The 24,344-nt window shown below is 44.4% G+C and overlaps 1 protein-coding gene across 3 annotated transcripts in view; it reads right to left on the bottom strand.

Annotated features, from left to right (window-relative positions):
* The window catches only part of NOD1 (nucleotide binding oligomerization domain containing 1), a 50,024-nt gene that overhangs the window by 25,472 nt on the left and 208 nt on the right, over positions 1-24,344 (bottom strand). Inside the window, exons 2-3 of one of the 3 annotated variants that reach the window (XM_076006333.1) lie at positions 23,623-23,707; positions 1,177-1,273 (exon numbers count right to left, since the gene is read on the bottom strand). The gene's annotated coding sequence lies outside the window, so the exon portion shown is untranslated. Of the gene's footprint in view, positions 1-1,176; positions 1,274-23,622; positions 24,283-24,344 lie in introns of those variants that run through there. The other 2 variants (XM_076006332.1, XM_012735869.3) reach the window with 2 other exon arrangements.

Raw genomic sequence — 24,344 nt, 5'->3', positions numbered from 1 at the left:
AAGCAGGGAGTGGGCCCAGAACTGGGAACAGAGGAACTGGTGGGCATGGTGGACAGAGGGCGGAGCACAAAGCGGCCTGGGGACAGAGAGAGCAGCATGGAGTCTACTGTGGTAGGCAGAGCCCAGGACCCAGGGACAGTGACATCTCGTCGTATTCCCATCGTGGGCTGTGCTGTATCCCGCCCCAAACCTGCCATCCTCAAACCCTCAGCAAAGTCTCTTATACACAGGCCCCGTGGGGACGGCAGGAGCAGCAGTGGCCGTGTGTGCATGAAGGGGGACAGAGGGAACGCAGAGGTGCAGGAGGCAAAAGGGAGAGTCGGCACGGAGTCCCCAGTGTTGGATGACCAAGGGACACATCTCCGCGGCAATCCTTGCAAACCTGGCGCCCCTGCTGAACGTCCTAGCTGGGTAGGAACAGAGATCCAAGCTATTTTATTTAGGTGTTAAAAAATACCTTGAGTTCATCTTAGTTATCCCAAAATTGCACTGACTGGCTTTCTTGTAACAACAACAACAACAACAAAACACACAGGGTCCTGCAGCCATGTCTTCCTCAGTCATCCTTGTATAAAATGAATCATAATCTTGTTTGTGGAAAAGCCTTAAACTGCCCCCTTTGGCCTTTGTCTAGGCAGGAAAACCCATACATTTCAGAGATAATCTAAAAACATTTTTCGGTGAGCTCAAAAAAAAAAAACCTGTCACAAATCTTTTAACACTGTCAACGTCATTCATATGTTTCACAAACCACATTGGTTAACATTTACATTCTCAAACTTTTTTCTACCAAGTCACACATGAGTCTCCTCTTTGACACACTTCCTTTTTTCTGTTTTATCAATCAAATTGCTAAACACCGCACAAGCCTAACAGATTCTCAGCTGGACCCCACCCAATAACTTTCCTTTTAGATCCCGAATTAACGAGCAAATAACAGTACAATTTAACATTCTAAGCAACAGAGGGGCAAGAGACCCTCACCAAAAATAATTTAAAGGGATAAAAATGATTGGTTACTATCCCACTAGAAGTGTGCAGGTCTATTAGATGCTAATTTAGCTATTTCTATTTGGTCAATTCCATGACCCACTTTAGGATCCACAGCTTTAAAAGTTGGTTCCCTTAAGGCATATAAGTTGATAATATTAAATATAAATTAATGGTCAATAATACCTTTTTAAGTTTCTGGCATCATTCTTTAAATTATGTCAGAATATTTTAAAACAACATCTTCTTCTTAAATCTTCAACTCCCAATTTCTTTACAGAATCTGCAAAATCAAAGAAAAGATTTTTTTGAAAATATTATTGTACTAAATGGGGAATGAATGACTGAAACTGGCAACAGGATGATTTTTAAATCCAGAACTTCCAGATCTCAGAATCTTCTCTGTACCTTCTTCTTTTAGGACCATGTTTTCCAAATGTCAGACATTCCCCCATCGTCACTTTTTTGTTGTTCTTACCATAATTGAGTCTCGCCTGCATTTAATTTACCTTTCCACTTTAAAATTGAGGTTTTTTTTTTTTAAAAAAAAAAACAAACTCTAATACATTAATTTTAAAGGAAATTTCATGTCACCATTGGAAACCAAAACTAGCATTTGCAATAAATATAAAGTAACACGAAAATAAGTTCACCAGAAATAAAACGATGTGATTGTAGTGATATGCGAAAAGGCTCTTGGTTTGAGGTTTGAGGGCAGTTTTCTCTTACGGCATTTGAAAGATATTAAGGACACAGTAGAGATTTTTCTCTTTAAAGTAATCACAAGTGGGAGAGAAAGCTGGAAAGGGAGTTGCTTTCTCACTTTGTGATTCAGTGTTTTTTAATTCCATGCCCCATTCTTTAGGAGGCTGGGAAAGGGTGTGACACTTCCTCGCCAGCCTCTCTTATCCTCCCCCGTCTACCACGGGGGTCCCATGTTACTCACTGCTTCTATCTCTGCCAAGCCTGTGATTCCCATAAAAACAGGGACTTGCCTTCCCAGATCTTCCTATAATAACCACCACAGGCATCTCCACCTCTTTGCCATCAAAGGCAAAAACGTAAGGAGAAGTCTCCTAATTTACGGCCACCTAAACAAAGCAATACGTTATGTGTCAGCCACCTGGCAAGGAGGCTGTTTTGTGATTTTCAGAGCCCTGGTCTGAGATTTAATCAGATGTGCAGGATTAGCTCAGTTCAGCAGGAACTTAACAAGGTATGGATATCAGAAGGGGAAACGGAGAAACTGGATGTTGCCCTGGTAAACAGAATCCCAGGGTAGACCAAATGCATACCATGGGACACCATAGAGAAATTCCCAAGTTCACGGGCACCTGTTAGCAGAAACACCAGAGAGCCAGGGAGCTCCTGGCCCCGAGAGGAGATCCTTTACTTTCTTTGCCTGGTAGAGGCTGGGCCTGGATGGTGAAGAGAGTCTGGTCTCCCAGGCAAAAGGAGGACCAAGGGTGGGCCAGGGCCAGGTGTCTGGGAGATGAGCCTGTTCTCACGGGTGGGGCTCTCCCGGGCCAGTGGCACAGAGCAGAGAGGACTGAAGCTGGAGCGCCTGGTGAGGCCACACTGGAGAAAAATGTCAAGCTAATGGAGGCATCCAGAAAACAAGACTCACGGCAGAATAAAAGATGGAACACCAAGTGGAAAAACGATGGGGGAGGGGAGTCCACCATGGAAAGCCACCTCTGGAGGCACAGGCAGGCAGGGCAGAGCCTGCCGGCGGGGAGGGAACCCCTAGAAGAGCCAGGGGCTTGGACAGGCATCTGCCCCCACACTCCTCTTCCCAACCGTCTGGTCTGCCCTCAGAGGGGGTTAGTTCCCGGGTGACGGAACCCCGGGGGCACTTCGCCACTCCGGCTCTTCACGGAAATCTGCGCCCAGGTCCCGCCTTGCCATGTGGCCTTCTGAACTAAATATAAAGTCTGAAGAGCCTCCAAGAGAAGATTCGGGGAAGCTGCTCTGATGAAAACGAAGCCGGGCCTGGGGAAGGCAGACATTCAAAGGGGAAAAGGAGACAGAGGAAGAGAGTAATTCTATACGACCACAGAGTAGCACTGTTGAGTTGCAATAAAACACAAGCCTTGTTGGTGATTTTAAATTTTCTAGTAGCCACATTAATGAAAGTAAACAGGTGAAATTAATCTTAATGATATATTTTATTTAACTCAATATGTTCAAAATATTATTTCAATATGTCATCAATATAAAATACATTAAGGAAGGATTTTACATTCATTTTTTTCATCGTAAGGCTTTGGAGTCTGGCGTGTGCTCTATACTTAAAGCATGTCTCAGTTTGGGCCAACCACACTTCAAGCGCTCAACAGCCGCACGCAGCCAGTGCCTGCTGTGCTGGACACTGCAGCCTGGAGCAATCCCAAGGCTCCTTATCGAGCCCTTGGAGTTGTGGCCACACCCTCCCTTCCGCCTGAAACACTGATGCCGGGAACGATCTGAATTGGTTTTTCAGATCAGTTTCATCAGGAAGTCAGTGAGACCAGAGATTAAAGAAGCGAAGTCACTGATAATTCTGCAAACTCAGAAAGCAGGTAAATACAGGCCCTGTTGGTTTGTGCTCAAGGTAACATTCCTTTCAACTATTGCACACAGTCCTGCAGCTCTGCATACTTGCAAAGATTAGAAAGTAAGATACAGAAACGCTGTTGACAGACGGTGTGGTGAGACAGGGACTGTCATATACCACTGGGAGGGATGTAAATCTGGGGAAAGCTCTGGAAAGCCATTTGACAGGATGCGTCAACAGCCTATAAAAGGTTTCTATTTAGTAACTTCCCCTTCTAGAAATCCACCTTTTGAAAAGAATCAGAGGTTCTGACAGTTTCTTTGTTTCGAAACAAGGGACTTCTGCTCCTAGCTGTGACAGAGTAGCTTGTGGCTCCCACAGAGGGCAACTATGGATGACTGCATCAACAAAGTGAGGTATATTCATACAGTAGAATACTACCCAATGACATAAGTGAAATAAGAATACAACATGAATGGCACAGATACTAAGCTGAGAGAAACCAGATTCCAGAGTGTGCAGTGTATGAGTACAGGCATGTGCTTCTGAACATCTCATCTAAAAATCAGAGCAGTGGTTTCCTGGGGCAGGGGGTAGATGGGAGTAGGGGAGAAACTGACTGCAAAGAGGAGGAAAAAGGGAAATTTCTGGGGAGACAGAAATGTTCCACATCTTGATTACAGTATTCTCTCTCATATATATATATATGTGTGTGTCACATATATGTGTGTACATATGTATGTACATACATATATTTTATATATACACAATTTGTCAAAAGTCAGCAACTCATATGCTTGAAATCTGTGAATGTTAGCTTATGAAATTATACTTCAATGGAGCTGATATTTTAAAAGTAGAGACAAAAATAAAGGCATTTCCAGGTAAAAACTCAGAGACTCTGTTGCCAGTATATCTGCAACAAAATAAATACTAAACAGAGTTTTTCAAGTAGAATAAAAATGATACCAAGACAAAAACAAAATGATGAGCAATAGAAAGTGTTAACATGAGGGTAAATATAAACGTGTATTGACCGAACAAAACAATACAAATATCTTGCGAGGTCTCTGGGACCCATCAGAGGAATGGCTGACAGAGAGAGGAGTGTCACCTGGAGACCAACCAGGGCCACAGGCGGGCGGAGACTGATTTCTATCCCTGTCCCTGTCCCTGAATCAGGGAAAGCCCCGGAGAAACCACAGACCCCCGCTCAGTACTGCTTCCACCCCAGGCTTCTTCCTCTCCTCTCCCTTCTCCAGGGACCCTGAGAAGAGATGGCATTCCTTGTAACTGAGATGCTAAAACATTTTATAAAGGTGTTCTCCAGATGTTCCCACTATGTTTTAGTAACTTTCCCCCCAAGTATAAAAATGATAACTGGTCACTGTAGAACATTTGGGAAATTATTTTTTAAAAAGTTACCTGTCACCCATAGGCAATAACCACTATTAGCATTTTTAAAGTGTTTCCTTTCGGCTTTTCTCCATGTGTATTTATGCATATTTTATACTGATTATGCATACTGATTGGCACTGATTTTTGGCATGTTTCTGCATGTTTGGCAGCCCACTGTTTTTGTTGTACCCTCATTAACCATTATCTCGTGTTGCTTTCTAATGGCCAAGGACCTCTTTTGAGCTGCAAAAGCTGGTTTCCGACTGACCTGGCTTCTAGAAAGACAGTGATTTGCTTCCCCTGGTGTTTCTTTTATAAAGAGGAGTAAGAACTCACCTGCCACCCGGCTATCTTAAAGCTCAGCCCCTGAGAAATCCCAGGTGCCAAAGAGAGGTACAGACATAATGCCAAATGGTAGCCCCTGCCTGCGCCCGGCCCTGCCTGCCTGAGCTGCTGCAGCACATCGGCACGCCTTGCCCAGCAGCCTCCGCCAGCTGCCAAGGCACAGGAGAGTGTCCTGCCAGCAGTGTGACCCGAGGAATGGCTGCCAGGGGGTGGGCGGGGCTGGGGAGTGGCGGAAAGACTCCGTGAGGTCGCAGCCTTACTCACTCCTCTATGGCGATCCACGGGCACTTGCGCGTGCCCAGACCTGTGCTGTGCAAGGGCCCCGGCAGGGCACAGTCTGCTAATAGCTAACACTGAGTAAGCACTGCACCAGGGCGCAGCCCTGACCTCACGCTTTACACACACTGTGAGGGGCAGGGGAACCGACATGAGGGTTAGACGCCTGATCTCCGGAGCCGGCCCCAGCCCAGTGCAACTTCTGAGCCAGCTCCTGCTTCCAGAAGGAAGCTCCCGCCAAACAGACTTTTGCTAGTGTTTTCTCAGGCCCCAGGGGACAAGGGCACAGGGAGGTTAGCTCTGTTCATGGAGGTTTATTATAAGATCACTCTTTATGAGGATATCACTCATTAGCGAGTGAACCAACCCCTCTGTGCCTCAATTTCCTCAACGTGGGAGTCCCTACCTCAAAGTGTTGCCGCAAGGATGGAGTGAGTTCATGAGCACAAAGTGCCTAGCCCAGGGCTGGCACATGGTAGATGCTCAGAAATTATCAAATCATTCCATCTTTTCTATTGTCTCACTCAATCCTTACAACAACCCTCAGTGGCAGAGCTCATCGTCACCGCCAATTTACAAAAGAAGAATCGGAGGCGCCAGAGTTTAGCTCCCCGCCCTTGGAAGGAGGAATGGCAAGTGTGGTGAGTGTGCAGGAGACATGAATGGGGAGAGCAGGAGAGGCGACAGCTCTCTCCAGGGCTTCCCTGGGCTCCCGCCACCACGATCGGCAGCCCTCTGTAGCAGAAGGTGACAGGAAGAAGTGGTTAGGGCTCCTCTCCCTTGGGGGTTTGAATTTGAGACGCCCAGAGAAACACCAAGTAGCAATAACCCACAGCAGGGGAGTGGTGGGCCAGGGCTCCCCGCTGCTGAGGCGCCCCAGGAGTGGCCTCCCTCATTTCGTGTAGCTGTAGAATAAACTCTATGAACAGAGAGCACCTCGGTGTGCCCCTGCTCCCTGAAAAACACTAGCAAACACGGTCCCCTTCATTGTGTATGGAACCATCCAGCACAGCCCGAGTGCAGAGGTCACCCCGCCTACAATGCGACTGTGTGTGTGCACTCCCAGGACGAGCAGACAGAAGCACGTGGCTGTCACCCCAACAGACGCAGGCTAGATGGAAACCAGAAACCTCAAGGAAATCATTTCCCATCACCCGCACCAGCCTATGACTTTACTCTTTTCTTAGAAACTCAATTGTTGGGAATCATCATTCACTTTTTTAATTTTTATATTTCCAAATAAAGGACGCGGCTTTCCACAAACTGGTGCTGCAACACCAGCAGATAAGATTCTTAACCAATCTGAGTCCTAGTCAGTGAAACATTCTTTAACAATGGAGCAGATACTAACTCAGAGTTGCAACCCAAAGATTTTTTAAACAGTGAACTCTAAGTAGTCAGGCCATTCTACAACCATTTCTGCTGCCCATACTTTCTGCATATGTATAGGTTGGAAACCAATGCAAACATAAACAAAACCAAGGCCAGCTTTGCTGGCATCCAGGAAATACGGAATCTGGCCCATCGGCCTCTGCTCCTGTCCTGACCCTCCCTCTCTCCAGCTCTGTGCATTTTATTTCTTGAAATGTGAGTTCCCAAACAGCCCACCGCTCTCTGAAACCTTGGTGGCCACAGGAAAAGGCCGATGATTTTATAGACACAAAAATGACTAGCTTATGGAATATGACTTTATGGACTGCAGGATGCTTTTTGCAGACTTTCCCACCCCTTCCTTGAAAACCCACACAGTGGTAGAAGGATTCTGTTCACAAAATAGTTCACGTTCTTCTCCTAGGTGCCAGGGAGGATTACACTTCCCTACCCTCTTGAAGTTACTTGTTGAATTCATGAAACGTGGGCCAAGTGGAAGGAGTTACTTTGGGAAGGAAGCTTTAGGCACCCGAATAATTTATCGGGATGTGGCTGTCTCTTTCTCCTGGCACTGTGCCCAGCCCCTTCGAGATGGGGCTGCTCCATCAGCCCAGGCCCCAGACAGCGGCAATGCGGACAGCCTCTTGCCAACTCACGATGGACACAGACCGTGAGCAAGAAATAAACCTTGGTTGTCTGAGGTACTGAGATTTTGTAATTATCTGTTACTGCCCAATAATTTGACTGGCAAAATAATTTGGGGCAAGAAAAGCATTCAGCACAGGAGGAAACTAAGGCCCAGAGGGCTGAGTGAGTTGCGTAAGGCCAGATAGCAGGTTGGAAGCAGAGCAGGACTGGTTAAGATGTCTAGCCCTGGAAGCTCATCCCAGCCCTCCTCCCAAGGCAGCAGCTTCTGCAGACAGAAACCCACTACATGAAAGGACCTCCTTCACAAACATAAGCCATTACAATTTTTTTCAAATCCTGTAAAACTATTTATTGAATTAAGATTTAAGTTAAAATGCAGTATCATTCTCTGCCTACCTCAGACTCAGAAGTAATCTATATAAGGAAATATTAATTTACTCAAAATAAGAAATGACAGAAAGAGATACAGATGGGTAAGCCATGCATCCTCTTGGTTTGCACTGGGGTTTGCAGCATTGCCCGCTCCCCCTTGCGTTGGGGTCCCAGGTCCTGCCATCTCAGCCCAGACCACAGCCATCACTTGTGTCAGAATCACCAGGTAGCTACCCTTAAAAGCCAAGCAGATGTGATCAGTGACGGAAAAGAGTGTGATTGAGCTGCAGGTGCTGACACAGGAAGATTGTCAAGGTATCTTGTCATTTGACAAATGCAAACTGCAGAAAGAAATGTAGAATACAATAACATTTATATAACTTGCCCACATCATCTGCCCTCCAAGCACACAAACACTGTTTTTTCTAGGCATACATCCAAGAACAGAAATGCAAGGAAAATTATCTGGAAGACAAGACACTATGTGAGAATGAAGATTACTTCTGGAAAGAGAAGGAAGGGCACCTTCCCTTAGGGTAGTATTTTTATTGATAATGTTTTAATTTTTTATAAGATGACTATACACTTTCATAACTAAATAATATTTTAGAGCCTTTTAAATAATCATCAGGGCATCTCAGGATATCTGTTGCTTAGGCTGGAGCATAGTGGCACCATCATAGCTCACTGCAGCCCTGAACTCCTGGCTTCAAGCAATCCTCCTACCTCAGCCTCCCAAGTAGCTGGGACTACACGCACAAGTCATTGCACCTGACTTCAGGACATCTTGAGGCAGGTCAATACAACATTCTCAGCAATCACTCTGGTTCTGAGGAACTTTGACTTTCAATTCAAAGAGCCCCCGGCACCCCACACACACATAAAATGCTCAGTCCCCATTAAGCTAAATGATGGTTCATTAAGACCACACAAACTCACATGGGATGTTAAGACTCTTTCTGTGTTCCTATAATTAAATAAAAAGCTCTTCCTGGCTTGGTGAACTATAACAGTAAATATGATTTACTGTTTGCAAACAGTTTTATTTTTACTTCAATAGGAGGCCATCAACTTATGGTATTACCATTAAGCATGGTTTGAAATAAGGAATATAAGGTGAAAAATCAATCCCCACAAAAATAGTACAGAGCAAAAGAGTCAACAATACCACCTTTCAAGTGGATTTTTTAAATCCCAGGACCTCACGCAATACCATACTGAAGAAATGCTCCATGACTGCCAAACATCTCATTTCCTTTGTCTTATAGTCCCTTCTTTTCGTGTAACACGTACCTCTGAACACTTTAATACACCATCAGCTCAAGTGCCTTCTGTAACGTTCTGACCCTGAGGGATGTTGTAAGTTTGATTTCAGAAGCAAATGGATGATGTCAAAGGGGTCTCACACTTTCCCACCCAATATCCACAGCCCATCCTACATGGTTATCATACCAAGGAAACCATTTCAGACAGATTTTTCCCTACCTGTTAAAAGCACATGCTTGAGCGGCAAGGGTAGGTGGAGTGGTTAACTCTCCCCTCCTGTGCATCTCGGACTGCTGGTGGGCTCCCCAGCAGGTGGAGAGACCTGTGGACACCAGCCCAGAGACGGCCAGTGAGCACCCTACCCTGACAGCTTTTCCAGAAAGCAGAGAACAGAACTTTGACCCCTGCTAACAGCATTTGTGGTGCCTGAGGGTAGGCTTAGCCAACCCAGCTCCGTCCAGACTTACTCCCAGACCAGCCCTCACTGAGGTGGAGAATAAAGACACACCTGGAAGTCCCAGAGCCCCACCCACCACCTGAGGCACTAGAGTGCCTCTGGTGGGGAACAAAATCTGGATAAAAGTCCCAAAAGCAACAGTGTAGCCTGCTCCTTCGAGCAATCACCACCTACTGACAGGGAGGACATTCTGCACACCCTTTTCATGACACATACAGACTCATCATACAGGGTGTGGTCGAATCTCACCCACAAACACCACCTACTGGCTCAGAGACTAAACAGGGCATGTCAGTACCCAAACCAAAACCTAAAGGCAAGAGGCAACAACTGATCCAGAAGGGAAGAAATCAGCAAAGGAACTCTGGAAATATGAAGAACCAAATGGAAAGCACACCCCTGAAGAGGAGCAGCAGCCCCTTAGAAAAGGACACCAACCAAAATCAGACCACAAAAATGACAGAAGAGGAATTTCGAATGTGGATTGTAAGAAAATTCAATGACTTGCAAGAACAACTGGATAACCAACACAAAGAAAACACAAAAGGACCCCAGGACCTTGAACAATAAAATTAAAACAATGAAGAAAAGTTTAACCGAACTCCAGGAAATGAAGAATCAATTCAAGGAACTACAAAACACAATGGAAAGCCTCAAGAACAGGTAGATAAAGCAGAAGAAAGAATCTCAGAGACTGAAGATAACACCTTCCAATTAAATAGATCAGTCACAGAGATAGACTAGAGAAACAAGAGAAAAGAGCAAAGCCTACAAGAGATATGGGATTATGTGATGAAACCTAATGTGAGGGTCATAGGGTTACCAGAAGGGGAAGAAGAAAACACTCAAGGGTTGGACAAGCTATTTGAAGATATAATAGAGGGAAATTTCCCAGGCCTGGGAGATTCAATGCAAACAGGAAGATGTCACAACATGCAGTCATCATACTGACCAAAATATCAACTAAAGAGGCCCTTCTAAGAGCTGTAAGATGAAAGAAGCAAGTAACATACAAAGGAAAGCCAATCTGAATAACGCCATACTTCTCTACTGAAACTTTACAAGCAAGGAGAGAGTGGGGCCACATTCTCTCTCTTCTCAAACAGAATAATGCTCATCCAAGAATCTTGTTCCCTGCAAAACTAAGTTTTGTATATGAAGGAAAAATCAAGGCATTCTCAGATAAGCAAAGACTGAGGGAATTCACCAAGACAAGACCAGCCCTTCAAGAAGTACTCAAAACAGTGTTATTCACGAATCAGCACAATAAACACTCACGAATGTAAATCTACTCAAAGTTAAAGATCAAAGCCCAGATACCACAATGGCTCAAGAGAGAAAACAAAGCAACAAAGTTCAACCCAACATATGAACAGAAATCTGCCCCACCTATCAGTTCTCTCAATAAATGTTAATGGCTTGAACTCCCCACTCAAGAGACATAGGCTGCCCGAATGGATAAACAAATACAAGCCAAGTATCCGCTGCCTTCAGGAAACACATCTAACCTGCAAGGATGCAATGAGAATAAAGGTAAAGGGGTGGAGAACAATATTTCAAGCAAACAGAAGCCAAAAGAAAGCTGGCATGCCAGTGCTGATTACAGATAACTTAGCTTTTAAATCAACAAAAGTAATAAAAGACAAAGAAGGTCACTATATAATGGTGAAGGGTACAGTTCAACAAGAAGACATAACAATTCTAAGCATATATGCACCCAACCTTGGTGCACCCAGATTCACAAAGCAAACTCTACTTGATCTAAACAAATGAATAAACACCACCACCATAATAGTCGGAGACTTTAACACCCCACTGATAGCACAGGACAGATCCTCCAAACAGAAAATCAACAAAGAAATAATGGACTTAAACAGAACTCTAGAACAAATGGGCCTGACTGACATTTATAGGACATTCTTTCCCAAAACCACTGAATATACGTTCTTCTCATCAGCTCATGGGTCATTCTCTAAGATCGACCATATCCTAGGACACAAAGCATGTCTCAAACAATTAAAAAAACTAGAAATTATACCATGTATCTTTTCAGACCACAATAATAAATGTAGAAATCAAGCCTAACAGGAGTCCTCATTTCTACACAAAGTCATGGAAACTAAACAACCTTCTGATGAATGATCACTTCATAAAAAAGGAAATCAAGATGGAAATCAAAAGATTTTTTGAACTGAATGACAAAGGAGACACAAGTTACCAAAACCTGTGGGACAAAGCTAAAGCAGTCCTGAGAGGACTGCTTTATTTCCACAAATGCCTATATCCAAAAGTCAAAAAGATCACAAATAGACAACCTAATGAATCATCTCAAAGAGCTGGAAAAAGAAGAACAGACCAACCCCAAACCGAGCAGAAGAAGTGAAATCATTAAGATCAAATCAGAACTAAACAAAATTGACAACAGTGAAACCATACGGAGGGTTAATAAAACAAAAAGTTGAGAGATCAAACTCTCACCCTTTGCTGATGTTCATGGGTTGGCAGAATCAACATTGTTAAATAAAACAAAATAAACAATATTGACACACCTTTGGCTAGACTAACAAAAAGCAGAAAAGAAAAATCAAAAAATCAAAAATCAAAAAATAAGCTCCAACAGGAACAATAAAGGAGAAATTACAACTGATGCCCCGGAGATACAAGATATAATTTATGAATACTACAAAAACCTCTATGCACACAAACTGGAAAATGTGGAGGAAATGGACAAATTCTTAGAAACACACAGCCTCCCTAGGCTCAACCAGGAAGAAATAGAATTCCTGAATGGACCAATATCAAGTACTGAAATTGAAACAGCAATAAAAATCCTTCCTAAAACGAAAAGTCCTGGACCAGATGGTTTCACATCTGAATTTTACCACACCTATAAGAAGAACTGGTGCCTATTCTACATAAATTATTCCACAACATCGAGAAAGATGGAATCCTCCCCAACACATTTTATGAAGCAAACATAACCCTGATACCAAAACCAGGAAAGGATGCAACAAAAAAACAAAACTACAGACCAATATCCTTTATGAATATAGATGCAAAAATTCTTGACAAAATCTTAGCCAATTGAATCCAGGTGCTTGCCAAGAAAATAATCCATCACAATCATGTGGGCTTCATCCCAGGGATGCAGGGATGGTTCAACATACTCAAATCTATAAACGTAATTCACCATATAAACAGAAGCAAAAACAAAGACCATATGATCCTCTCAATAGATGCAGAAAAAGCATTTGACAAAATCCAACACCTTTTTATGATAAGAACGCTCAACAAAATAGGCATAGACAGGGCTTACCTAAAAATGATACAAGCCATATATGACAAACCCATAGCCAATATCATACAGAATGGGAAAAAATTGAAAGCATTCCCACTTAGAACTGGAACAAGACAAGGTTGTCCACTATCTCCACTTCTATTCAACATAGTGCTGGAAGTCCTTGCTACAGCAATCAGACAAGAGAGCAGAATTAAGGGCATCCAAATGGGAGCAGAAGAGATCAAACTCTCACCCTTTGCTGATGTTCATGGGTTGGCAGAATCAACATTGTTAAAATATCTATACTACCCAAAGTGACCTATAGAGTCAATGCAATCCCTATTAAAATACCATCATCATTTTTCACAGATATAGAAAAAATAGTTTTATGCTTCATATGGAACCAGAGAAGACCCCATATAGCAAAATCAATCCTAGGCAATAAAAACAAAATAGGGGGTATCAGTTTACGAGATTTCAAACTATACTACAAGGCTATAGTAATTAAAACAGCTTTACATTGGCACAAGAACAGGAATATTGACCAGTGGAACAGAACACAAAACCCAGATATAAAATCATCCTCATATAGCCAACTAATCTTCAACAAAGCAGACAAAAACATACACTGGGGAAAAGAATCCTTATTCAATAAATGGTGCTGGGAAAACTGGATAGCCACATGCAGAAAACTGAAACCAGACCCACACCTTTCACCTCTCACAAAAATCAACTCACGCTGGGTAACAGACTTGAACCTTAGGTGTGAAACTATTAGAATTCTAGAGGAAAATTTTGGAAATACTCTTCTAGACATTGGCCTAGGCAAAGAATTTATGAAGAAGACTCCAAAGGCAATCACAGCAACAACAAAAATAAATAAATAGGACCTGATAAAATTAAAAATCTTCTACACAGCCAAAGAAACTGTCAAGAGAGCAAACAGACACCCCACAGAATGGGAGAAAATTTTCACAAGCTACACATCTAATAAAGGGCTGATAACTAGAATCTACTTAGAACTCAGGAAAATCAGCAAGAAAAAAATCAAACAACTTTATCAAAAAATGGCCAAAGGACATGAACAGAAACTTCTCAAAAGAAGACAGAATAATGGCCAACAAACATGAAAAAATGCTCAACATCTCTAATTATCAGGGAAATGCAAATAAAAACCACAATGAGATATCATTTAACTCCAGTGGGAATGGCCTTTATCAAAAAGTCCTCAAACAATAAATGTTGGTGTGGATGCAGAGAGATAGGAACACTCCTACACTGCTGGTGGGACTGCAAACTAGTTCAATCTCTGTGGAAAGCAATATGGAGATACCTCAAAGCGATACAACTAGATCTACCATTTGATCCAGCAATTCCACTACTGGGCATCTACCCAAAAGATCAGAAGTCACTTTATGAAAAAGACACCTGCACTCAAATGTTTACAGCAGCACAATTCACAATTGCAAAGTTGTGGAAACAACCCAGGTGCCCATCAATACATGAGTGGATTAATAAAATGTGGTATATGGATACCGTGGAGTACTACTCAGCTTTAAGAAACAATAGTGATATAGCACCTCTTGTATGTTCCTGGATAGAGCTGGAACCCATTCTACTAAGTGAAGTATCTCAAGAATGGAAAAACCAGCACCACATGTACTCACCAGCAAATTGGTATTAACGGATCAACACCTAAGTGGACATATAGGAGTAACATTTATCTGGTGTAGCGAGGGTGGGAGGAGGGAGGAGGGGATGCGTATACACAAACACAATGAGTGAGGATGTGTAACGTTTGGGGGATGGTCACGCTTGAAGCTCTGACTCAAGGGGGGGAGTGGGGGATGGGCAATATACGTAACCTTAACATCTGTACCCCCATAATATGCTGAAATAAAAATAAATAAATAAATAAAAAGCACATCCTTAGGCTGGGTTTGGTGGCTCACGCCTGTAATCCTAGTACTCTGGGAGGCCAAGGCGGGAGGATTGCTTGAGCCCAGGAGTTCGAGACCAGCCTGAGCAAGAGCGAGACCCCATCTCTACTATTAATACACATACACACACACACACACACACACACACACATCACATCCTTTCACTAAAGTCTAACTGGCAAACACCACCTCTGGCGACACCATAACCCACGCTACACAATATTGGCTTCTAAACCATTCTGTCCACCACTGCCCCAGACAATAGGAATAGATGGTTGCTATATATTTACTGAACTAAAATAAGGTAAAATAAAGCCATCATTCCCTGTCTACCTCAGGTAGACACTTGCCTACCTCAGAGATGTTATTACCCAGATTACAAAATGCAGGTCAGGATAGGCTCCACCAACCTGACCATAACCCCCAGCATAACTTGAACACCCATATCCACGAATGCTGAGGATAGTATCTGGATTCTCCCTCAATAAGTTACTTCTCTCTTGAATAAGATTCATTTTGGTGAATTTAATACACAGCCTTCAAGTCTTACAAGTTAAGAAGTATTTGTTGACAGGAACCACTTGGATATTCAGGGTGATGGTGTGAACAAGCCTCCGCCATTCTTCAAGTTGCCCAGGGGTGAGGCGGGTGGACTGACCCACCCCTCAGCAACCTCGCAGGAAACTAAGACCGAGCGCATTTTTATATAATATTGACAGAGCTGCGCAGAGAACACACACAATGGGTCAACTCAAACCGGGTCCTACTCTCCCTGCTGTGTACTCCACAAAAATTTGTGTTGTTTTTTTTTTGGTGTCTACTTGTTTTCCTTGTTTTGTTTTCAATTTCCCAAGGAACTTAACCTGGAAAATGAGCCTAGTCTTGGATGCCTTTGCCATAGCAGAAAACTACTGACAGCCCCCTCTGGATAAAATTTAGCAGATGGAGGAAGCTACAATTATTATTTGAAGCTTTTAAACACCATTAACATTCATTTACTTTAAGTATCTGAAAGCACTTAATCCCTCAGAATTTCAAGGCAGATAGAAGTTGGTCAGTCCTCTCCATCATATCTCCTGTCTTTCCCTCCCGCTTCCTTCCCCCCCCTCCCATTCTCTCTTTCAGCTGAAAGTGCCACATCGTGTGAACCCCAGACAGGCAGACACTGCCACCCTGCCTACAAAGGAAGGAAGACAGACACAGTGACGTCAGCACTCGGGTGGGACCACCCCAGAATGCAGACACCCCTCACGGCTGCCTGAGCCTTCTGGGAAGTCAAACATCTGCCCCCTCATCCCTCAGAGCCTAACAACAACCTCTTCTGGTCAAGAAACCCTGTGCAGAATGCACAGAGAGCCAGCCCATCCCCTCTCTGTTGAAACCCTAGAGTCCAGTGGAATGTTATTCAACACGCCCATTTTAGAGATGAGGAAAATAAGGCTCTGGGCAGGGCAGAGACTTGTCGGTATCAACCAAAACTAGAACCCAGGTATCCTGGCACTGAGGCAGTTGCTTCCTTGGTTTACTTCTGGCTAGTGTAACCCCCTCCGGAACCTCCCCCACACCCCCAGCAGGGACTGACACCTGTGCCAGTGGGGAAAGGTCAGGGCTGCCACCTCACCCTGTCCCTCCCCGAAGCCCATCTGTCCCCACTGTGAACTCCCATGGTACTTTAAATCCACCTCTCTCAGAGGACATGGCACTTTGTTTCCTAAATGGATCATTCTCTGGTCACATCAACTGGCAGTGAAGGGCACAGCCTGAAACCAAGCTACCTGGTTCCGCTCACTGGCTGTGGGATTTGGGCAAATAACACTGCCCCACTGGGTTTCAGTTTTCTTATCCATAAGTGCAGATAATAATAGCACTACCTCAAAGGGTTTCTATGGGGATGCAACCATATACATATGGTGTTTACAACAGCACTGGTCACAAAGGAAGCACTTGCCATGACCCACGAGTGTCATGTGGGTGTCTGGTCATCTTTGAGGCCCATCGTCTGACAGCAAGGGATGATTGTCCATTTGGTGAGTCGCTGCATCTCCAGCACATAGAAGCTGCTGGATAAAACTGTCGAATGAATGACTCTAGCCCAGGGCACATGGTAGATTTTCCATCATGCCCACTGACATGTGGATTTCCATAATTCACAGGCTCACTTAGGAAATATCACTAAGTTTATCAGTGGATAAATTCAGATTTGAATCACTATTATTTTCTATTGCTCTAAGGCATTTATTTATATTAACTGTGGCCTTTTAAAGGTTAACCAGAGCCCAGCGCTCAATGTCCGAAGCATTGTCTGTACAATCGATTGGCACTTAATCATCTACTGCCCAACATTTTCCTAGTTTTATCCAGGCTTTGGAAAACAAAGTTCCAAAAACACCACGCTTGATATTCATCTCTGAAAGGCCAGTGAATAAAAATATCTTAATAAAGAAGGCCAACAGAAAACAAAGGAGTCTTGAATCTGAAACCCAGTTCCTGGAACTCCATAAGACAGTTGGAGTGTTTATGCAAAAGAAAGTGCTACAGAAGTGGCAGATCCGGAACCCGGAGGACATCTGGAGGTGGCATTTAGAAATTTAGGTGGCACAGAAAATGTCTAGGGCTTCTCAAACAAAAAGCACTCCACAAGAACAAAACATATTAGTCACCACAGACGCTGAGTTGAAACTTGGCCTTGAGCAAATTAACACTCTGCTGATTGCTGGCCAAAATGCTTAGCTGAAGACTTTTATTAACTGCACTTGAACATGTAACCACAGTCAGCAAGCATCTGAGACACAAATCTATCACAGAGCCAAGTGGGGGAGTATGTGGATGTATGTACGGTGACTCTCAGGGGCATTAATTAAGAGATAGAGAAGATGACAAAACCATATCCCCTAAACTGTCCTCCCCAGAGACCGCACATCCTGGGCCAGCATTGCTCTCGTCCCCAAGTGAGGCCCTATCTCGTGGTGAAGGCCCGCCCAACCAGCCAAGATACACTTGACCTACCCACACCTCTCACGCTGTGACCACAGGACAGCTGCACAGCAAGGGAGGGGAAAGAGGGTCAGCGCAGAAGCAAGCTGGCCTGACATGCTAAGGGCTTGGCCCCGCATGGTGGGTGCTTTTCCTGTGAACTGAAAGCTCCAAATAAACAATTTCTTTTTTCCAAACCCTGTGCGTGCCTCCCAAGTGTATGCAAATTCCCAGTAGATGAATTCCAAATTTCAAAGGGAAAGCACCCTTTGCAGGACTTCTGGGCAACAGTCAGAGGAAGCAGAACAGACTAACATGAAAAACCGTCTGATGGCCCTTTCGTTAGCCAAGGGTTCCTGGCATGGAGTGCCTGTAAACCCTGACTCCCTGACACGTGTACTCCCAGCCTCCCTCCACTCTTTGGGGTCTTTTGTTCCTGCTTCCAAGGAGCCAGGAATGGCCAGACTCCACCTGAGTCCGTTCATTGGGGCTCCTGACCTGGATGCTGGGCACCTAGGAGGACCACATCCATTTGCACCCCTCCATCCCAGAAAGCCACAGAGCAGGTACTGTGGGCCAGACAGACCTGGCTCCAAATCCGGGTTCTGCCTTCTTTCCCTTTGTTCTGAGCATCATTTCCTGCACCTGGAAATTGAAAACCATCATGTCTATCTTCAGAATAGTTTCACACATTAAGTAAGACAAGGTTTTTAAGGCTTAATAAACATAGGTTGTTAATTATCTTTTTCTAGTAGATTACTAATGTAGGCAAAAGGCAGGGGTGGGGATTCCTCAGTGGCTTCTCACTGCACTTTAGGATAAAATTCCACGTCCTCACCCAGCCCAGGCCCTGCTCAACTTGAGCTTGATTCATTCTTCAGTGCCTCTCGGTCCCCTCCTGGGCTCAGACCTTACCACGCCGGCCTTTCCGTTACTCTACACACTCAGTTCATCCCCACTCTGGGCCTTTAATCATGCTGTTCCCTGCATCCGGCACAATTTCACTCCTTTTTTTACCACACCCCCCAAGTCCTAGTGGAAAAGGCTCATTCCTAGAGCGACATCCCCAGGCTCCCATAGTCCTAGCATGGCTCTGATCTCTGTCTCATGACATGTGCTTGTTTTTCTTTAAAGGACTTTCCACAATTTATAAGTACGTATTTACTTAAGTGTTTAACCCCTTCCCCTGCCAACCTCCCCTTATGGACCAAATGTTTGTGTCTCCCCGAAGTTCATATGTTGAGGCCTTTATCCCCAATGCGATGGTGTTTGGAGGTGGGGCTTCCGGAGGTGGTTAGGGTTAGATGAGATCATGGAGGGGAAGCCCCCATGATGGGATTAGTGCCTTTGTAGGAAGGGACAGGAGAGAGCTCTCTTGCATGCCAGGAAGCAGGCCATCACCACACCAGACCATGCCTGGCACTCTGATCTCACACTTCCAGCCTGCACAGTGGTGAGAAAAAATGTTCATTGCTTAAGCCACCCAAGCTATGAGAGTTTGCTTTAGCAGCTGGAGCTAAGCCATCACCCAGTAGCCTGCAAACTCCATTTGATCAGAGGCTGGGTCTGTGTTATTCACTGCTTTAATCCAAGGACTTAGACTCCTGGCACCAGCAAGGTCTTCTGATAATATCTGTTGAGTTGATGTGTCACAGAACTGAAGCCCCAAAGAGCCAAGAGGAACCAGGAGCTACAAATGGCTTTCTAACAGAGCCAGTAAAGCATTTCCCCCACATGGGAAAGGCAGAAAAACAATTTCCACCTCATTATCAGAAATGCAAAAGTACCCACAACTCACTCAATTGAGACTGTATCTTTCCCCCCTCACCTCCCCGGCCACCCCAGTTCCCTTGACCCAGACCTTTGAAAAAGATCGCCAGGTCTTAAGAAATGACAAAAGCCACAGGAGCATAAAGGAGAGAGAAGATGAGTAAGGAATTTCCAAAAAGGTGGTGTGCTTAGAAAGGGCCACTGTACTTGTGGTGGAATATTGTTGTAAATACTGTCACTGTCCACCTGAGCCCCATCCTGGGAACACGTAGGCCTGGTTTCTGTCTCCTGAAACACTCCACACACCTGTCTGGGTGAAGGCATGCTTTACTACGCCCAGGCCAACGATCTCAGTGCACTGAGATGACATTTATCTCAAAACAAACATGGTAATCCACCTTAATAAGGTTAATCAATGCCAGTATCAGGAGACTGGGTTGTTGTTTTTTTTTTTCAGTTGATATTAGATCAACCAGTATAAGCAATGGTTGAAATCTGAGTTATGTGGGGTGGGGCAGGAAGAAGGAGCTCCCACTTTCACTTTATAAGCAGGCAGTTCTTTGGAAGCTGGGGCCCTGTTTCCAGAAATATGGCTCTATACGGAGCATAAGCACATCCAACTGTTAATTACAGGAGGTGGGGGGGGGGAGCAGGCAGAGTGAGCAGGGAGGGAGGGGCCCTTGCTGAGCGTATGGGGCAGTGGGCAAGAATAGGGTCTCTGCTTCAAGTCCTGTGCATAGGTCTCACTGTCTTTGACTTTGGGTTAGTTATTTAATCTTGTTGAGCCTCACTTGTCTCATCTGTAAAATGGGGAGAAATGATAACTACTACATAGATTTCGTGGGAAGATTCAATGAGCTAAAAACAAACAAAAAACCTAAAGCCCTTAGACCAATGTGGCACACAATAGGTCTATGTAAATGCTATTATTATTTAGGGTCTACCAGATCAGACCCATCATCATTTCATTTAATCAAATCAAGCCTCAAAACAATCCTTCAAGACAGGTAGAGTTAATCTCCATTCTACAGGTACAAAAGCTGAGGCTCATGAGGATTTGGACCTTTATCCAAAGTCACACAACTGGGAGGTGGCAAGATTAGCACTGGGACCAAAGTAGTTATCAAAATCATTGTGACCATACTAATCACCACTACTCACTGTGAGCCAGGTGGTGTGCTGAGTGCTTTGCACAGATCAGCTCATCAAATACTCAAAACCACCCTTCAAGGGAAGAATTATTATAACTATTTTACACAGGAGGGCACTATTTTACACAGAGCTGGAGAGGTTAAATATCCTGGCTGAGGTCACACAGCTAGTGAAGGAACAAAGTAGGGACTTGATCCCACTTCTGACTCCCAAACCCTTTGTTGCTGCCATTTAAGTCCTGCCTGCCTGGTACACATCATAGATCTCATAGCTCCACTTGACATCGGCAACATGCCTGATTTCATGTTAAATATAAAACACTGCCTTGGCGAATGGAGTCCAGGACTGAATTGTCAGAAGTTAGGATATCCCCAAAGAAAAGCCTGGCTTTCCATCCAGTTCCTTCCAGGAGGTTTGGTTTTGAGGTCATAGACAGCAATTTGGGAATGTGCTACAACGAAGCATGGGAGGTTCTCAGTCATTAGACCTTTACTCTTTTGGGAATTAGAACAATGCAAATATCCTCCCAAGCAAATCATCATCTGCTCATAGCTCTTCTACCATGTAAGGAGTTCCCTTAGCAACATGCGACTGCCCTACCCAGTCGCATGTGGCTCTGAAAATATCCACCAAGTGACTACATCCTCCCAATTCGCCTTGCCCTAAGCTGTACGGTGGCAATGATACAACAAAGGGCAAGGGACATCAACAATCTGAAACAAATATAGAATAGTGGTTTGTTTTTCATATTTCATTAAAATATCAATCTACCAAAATCTGGTGCTCACTTTACAATTAATTACCTGGGCCCTTATGTTGACCTATTTATTAATTCTTTAAACTACAGTGTTCTATAATTTAGAGAAAAATGACCCCTCAGCAAAACAAATTCCAAAGTGGCACTGCACAGGAGAGTAACCTGGCAATTCTAATGAAGTGTAACACAAAATTGCTCCTTGCCTCGAAAGATGAGAATCCCTTCTCAGAGAACTCTGCCATGTTAAAGGTACCTCAGAGAGGGACCATCCCCACTGGCTCAATGGCTCCAGAGACTGGGGGGACGGCATAGGGGAGGAAGGGTGGCCGGCTTGCCTTGGCCAACCCTGCACAGTAATCTCTGCCCACAGTTTGGTCTGTGGCAGTTCTAGATAAAACACAAATTTAAATAAGAGTTCAAGCCAGGAAGTCCTGCTTGAACAAACTTTCTAGCACTGGGTAAAAACCATCAATTAATTAAAATGCCAGTGACTGCTCACCTCTTACCACAAGAGTCAAGTTTGGAAGAAACACCTGCTCTCAATGAGCACTTGATGCGCTAAAGAGTTTTTTTAGAAACAAGTTCAGACCTTGTGGATGCGTGAAAGGAGGCCCTTTGTGTGACACGCAACTCACTTTCCCCAGCAGATAAAAGCAAGCAGGACTTCTGAAAACTTGCAAAATTATCTACAGCTTCTGCATGACAAAAAATCAGCAAAAGTACAAATTGTAGCTTTTTAAATTTGTCTAAAATCTCCCTCCCCAAAAAATGGTAGAAAAAATTAGTAACTTAACCTGAAATCCTATGTATATATCTTAGATTTTGAACAAATATTGAACCCTTTTCTTTGTATAACAGATAAGACTTTGATATTCTTGTTTAAGTATATATCTGTGATCACACATAAACTATAAAAGCACTTGGTCTTTATGCCAACATTATTTCACTGTTTACAGTGCTAATGTCTAATCTAAACAGTGTGCTGTTACTATCAAAGTGACTGTCTATGATGCACAGAGTGGGTACCAGGTGCAAGTTTCAGCAGGACGCAGATATCAGCAATTGTAGAATCTGAGTTCTCCCATCCCCAGATTCCTGGCTGCCCTTGGCCACGAAAGGAAGATTAACTACCCCTAGGCCAAGAGTCAGCAACAAAACAGGAAGATCAGGGGTGTGGTCCGAGGATGCTCCCAGCAAGGGAGCCACATGTGCGTGTCCACATCAATTCCGAGACCCTGTCCACAGCACGGCTTGCTTGGGAGGCCATTTTTTGATAAATGTGGTGATGGGTTGGAGGAAGTCTCAAGATTAAAGACAGCTTTCTTTTGTCAAAAAATTCACTCTCTACATGGAGTAAAACTGTATTCCAGAACTATTAATAAGCCCCAGGTGGTGGGGCTAGCAGCCTAAGATCCCAGACCTCGAAGCACCCAGAGGCCTGAGGGGCACAGAGCACCGCCCCCCCGCAGGACAGCAGGGTAGGGGAGGAGCAGGGGATGGAGCTTTCAGGTGCACATTTTCTGGACAAACACTCTCCCCCACAGTGGCTGTATGAAATGAACAATTGTTGGATACACACACACACTGCCACTACTGTGGTTGGCAACCACTGACAGGACACCTGCCAGTATCACCCACACTGCCAGGAGTTTGATATATGTTAGCCTACTGAGCGATGTTAACCCCAGAAGATAGTCAATATTTTATGCCTGTTTCACATGTAAGAAAACAGGGGATCAGAGAGGCCAAGGAACTTGCCCAAAGTCACATATCATGGAATCTGAACTTAGACCCAGTTTTGGACCCAAGCTTAGCGCTTCAAAGCTTGAACTTATTTCTTCATTCCATAAAAAAAAAAAAAAAAAAAAAAACAAACCTACTCTTCTCGCAAGTTTTGAAAGACCCTTCTTCTACTCCTCTGCTGTGTGTTTTAAATACACCTTGCTTACCCGTCCAGCATATTCAGTAGAAGCCTGTCCCTTGTCAATGGCCCAGCTTGCCTGTATTACAGGCACCTGCCCCTGGCATCTACCCCCAGGTGAGAACAAGGAATCCACTCCTCTCTAACATGCATGGTGGAGTTACTCTTACCTGAACATGATAGGTAAATCTCAAACAGGGGGCTTTTAGGGAGGGCAAACCCCACCCTCTGGCAAGCACAGCTACTGGCTTCAGCCTTAAAACAGAAAGCGCAGAAGTCATCAAGACCATGGGTTTACTGGCTTCCCCAGATTTACTTTCAACTATCAAACAATGGAGTCATTTCCCAGAATGCAGAACCAATGGGGCATCATAATCTGTCATTTCATAATGTTCTTCACAATGTGCCAAAAAACCGTGTGCACATCGGGGGCTTTTTCGAATATGATATTCAGGGGTTCCTGCCAAGCATCCTCTCATCTGTCTACTTTGTGGCCCATGAAACCCCAGGGAAGTTCTCACCGCGTCCGCAGGACCAAGCAGGACCCTGGAAGCAGCTGGCCCGTCTGCAGGCGGGACTCCATGAAGGCCCTTTACCTTCTCTTGCTGGCACCTTTTAGTCTCTGCTCCCTAACCCTGGCTGCACCGGGAGGTGTAAAATGGCACAGGGGCCTGGGTCCTACCCTTAGGCATTCTGATGAAGTTGATCTAGGTTGCCGGCTCAGAATCTGGATTTTAGAAGTTCCCCAGGTGATTCTAAGGTGCTGGAAGGATTGAGAACCCTTGCCTTAGACCACGAGCCCGTGGAAGCTGAAGCTCATCCCTCTGAACTTTGGCGGCGTTTCTCAAACTGCCGGGCCTCCTCGCCTTGCTCCACGCCGCCCGCGCACATC

Source organism: Microcebus murinus, chromosome 9 (genome assembly GCF_040939455.1).
Source record: "Microcebus murinus isolate Inina chromosome 9, M.murinus_Inina_mat1.0, whole genome shotgun sequence".
Lineage (NCBI taxonomy): Eukaryota > Metazoa > Chordata > Mammalia > Primates > Cheirogaleidae > Microcebus > Microcebus murinus.
Note: the sequence above shows the minus strand (reverse complement) of the source record. Positions and strands in the feature narration are given on the sequence as shown.